The sequence below is a fragment of the Fundulus heteroclitus genome, unplaced genomic scaffold (genome assembly GCF_011125445.2).
Source record: "Fundulus heteroclitus isolate FHET01 unplaced genomic scaffold, MU-UCD_Fhet_4.1 scaffold_719, whole genome shotgun sequence".
NCBI lineage: Eukaryota > Metazoa > Chordata > Actinopteri > Cyprinodontiformes > Fundulidae > Fundulus > Fundulus heteroclitus.
Genome location: NW_023397164.1, coordinates 38279 through 41139, shown reverse-complemented (window position 1 = coordinate 41139; position 2861 = coordinate 38279). Strand labels below are relative to the sequence as shown.

Here is a 2861-nt window from a genome sequence, read left to right as displayed (position 1 = left end):
GCTTCTTCCCCAGATCGACTGACTTCTCCAACCCCTGTGCCCCCTGGAGGATGTCGGCCCTGGCTCTTTTAACAGAGGATGGCTTTTCTCTTGCCCTGACGAATTGCATTGATGGTACTTGTGGCTTGGTCGGCTGTGGTCTTCTCCTGGCCTGCTCAAAAAAGTCAGCCATCACTCGGAGCACTTGGTGATGCCGCCACCTATATCTCTCCTGAGCCAGAGCGATTTGGCACCCTGCTAAAATGTGGGCCAGTGTCCCCCTCTTCCCACACAACTTTCAGAGCAGGTCCTCCCTCCAGCCCCACCTGGCTAGATTCGCTGGTAATGGGAGTGTGTCATACACAGACCTAAGGAGGAAGCTAACACGGAAAGGTTCCAGCCTCCAGAGCTCAGTCCATGTGACCCTCCTGTTTGGGAGATCCCATCTGGTCCATGTTCCTTTGGTTGCCAATTCCACAGCCTTAGCTTTCTGCGTCTCCTCCTCCTGCTGACGACACTGCACGAAAAGTGAGATTTTCGTCCCCGTAAACTACCGCAGATCTCCCTCATTTTCAGCAGTTAACGACAATTTGCAACCCGCGCTTGTTGCCGTTTGTCAGTGCCACAAATTGTCGGAACCGGACTCTGACGTATGTGGAGAGCGATCAGCTGTACTAATGGCCCTAATTAGCATATGAATGCAGTGAACCCGCGCGGCTGGCCAGGTCTGGCTTGAATAACCTACTCAGTATTGGCTGAAACCACTATTTTCAAACAAATAAAATCGCTCGTGATTGGCAGCAAAACCACACGTGGCCAGGCCAGGCTTGAATGTTCTTACTCGTGATTGGTTGGCATATATATTCATATATATTTATTCATATATATATATATATATATATATATATATATATATATATATATATATATTCATATTATGCTGTATATTCATGTTATCCTACACTACTACACTATTATTAGGCTACCATCAAAGACATGAATGAATTTATACAGGAAATGAACATTTGCCAGGAAGATGTTTATGCAAAGAAAGAGCGTTATTAAAACAAACAACTATATACAACGCGAGGATCTGCCCACACATGCGTATCCAAAAACTACAACTCCGTGAACTGTCCGTTTGCCTCCTCGGGGTTGTAGGTAAATGCTGGCAGCATTTTCTCCGAGGCAGGTCCGATGTGCAGACGCCTACTGTGCGTGGCTCTGTACTTCGGCGTCGCCTCTAACCGGGACTGCAGCTTCACACAGAGTTCAGAGAAATCCGGTGTTGTGCACAATTCTGTTCCCCCGTGAAAATCTGTTTCCCCCGTGTCGGGAGCGCGCTTTGCAGCAGGTTTTCCCGGCGCTTCTAGTTGATTTCTCGGTAAAAGAAGTCCTAGAATCATGTCGAGGTTGTAACATTCAGTTTAATCGGCAACTGTTTACAAAATTGTAAAATAAAACAAAACAGCGTAAGAAGACCTCGTTTATTTATTTTTATTTTACAATTTTGTAAACAGCTGCCGATTAAACTGACTGTTACAACCTTGACATGATTATATGAGTTGTTTTACCGAGAAATCAATTAGAAGCGCCGGGAAAATGGCTGCAAAGCGCGTTCCCGACACGGGGGAAACAGATTTTCACGGGGGAACAGAATTGCGCACAACCCTACGAAATGACGGCCGCCATACAATCCATCCGGATACTCCGCCAACGACGCCATCTTCTTCGCCAGACATGAGGTCGATGGTGGCGGACTTCCAGAGTTCCACTTCCTCATCTGCCTGCACACTCTGCCTCGATTCCAGCAGCTGTAAAAAAATAATAATAATAATAATAATAAGTACTGTGCGATGGGATGCACTGTGTATGGGCACAACACATCTATCAATGCACCTGAAAAATAGTCACCAAATAAAGTCTTACCCTCTTTCTTCTAGCTCGACTCCGAGCTGAACTCTTGGCAGCTTCAGCTCCTGCGTACCGTCTCATAATACGTCTTACAAGCGGCTGGAAAACAATTAAATGAGAGTGGTATGAATAAAAATCAAACGCAAGTCACAGTAACAAGGAAGGAGAAAACAGTAAAACAAGTCACTTACACTGGACTTGCATATATTGCTCCTGAGCAAATAGGAGGTCACCGCCTCATTATGAGGCGAGATTAGTCTGTGAAAACAAAATGTACAGTTATGATCGGTATCTATCCGTATCTATCTCCTTTTACCGCAGAATGAAAGCATATTCTTTAAATCTTACCCTTGCTCCGGTTCATAGCGCCTGCAATTTGTCTCCGAGTTGTGAAGACGGCGTCCTGCTTACTGTGAATCACAAAAAATACACTTTAATAAAGCTTGTTCTTGCAAGTTGAAGGCGAGTTGAACGCGAGACGTCGTCCAGCCATTGATCACTTACCAGCAGTTGTGGTTTTATTTCATCTTCAGGCTCAGAAGAGGACATGAACACACAGTAGCGGAGCGCTCAGCACGTTTTTTTTTTTCTTCTTCTTCTTCTTCTTCTTCTTCTTCTTCTTCTTCTTCTTCTTCTTCTTCTTCGTGTGGGAGGAGTGTGAGTGGAGGAGAAGGGAGAGAGCGTGAGTTATCTGTTTGAGTGTTTTTTTCCTACTTTTTTCTATCTTACACAGGGTGTATGTAAATATTGTGTATATAGGTGTTTGTTGTGATTTTTGGATTTTGTTGGTGGGTTTTGTGGGTTTTGGAGCCGTCGGGTGTTGCCCGGCGGCAGGTCGGCGTTTTGAACGCCATGGTGGTTGGTGGTGGGGTTTTCTCCACGCTGACACGGAAGAACGGCATCAAGGTGGGTGCTGGTTCTCCGTGCAGCGTGGAGGAAGTTTGTTTGGCGGTGGGGGAGGTTATTGG

The 2861-nt window shown here is 45.7% G+C and overlaps 1 long non-coding RNA gene across 1 annotated transcript; it reads right to left on the bottom strand.

The window, feature by feature from the left end:
* Nucleotides 1-1955: 1955 nt before the first annotated feature.
* Nucleotides 1956-2525, bottom strand: LOC118561798. The gene is made up of 3 exons (XR_004930268.1): nt 2242-2525; nt 2085-2151; nt 1956-1992 (listed from the first exon to the last, which is right to left on the bottom strand). It is a non-coding gene; the product is annotated as an uncharacterized LOC118561798 (long non-coding RNA).
* Between the last annotated feature and the right edge of the window lie 336 nt (nt 2526-2861).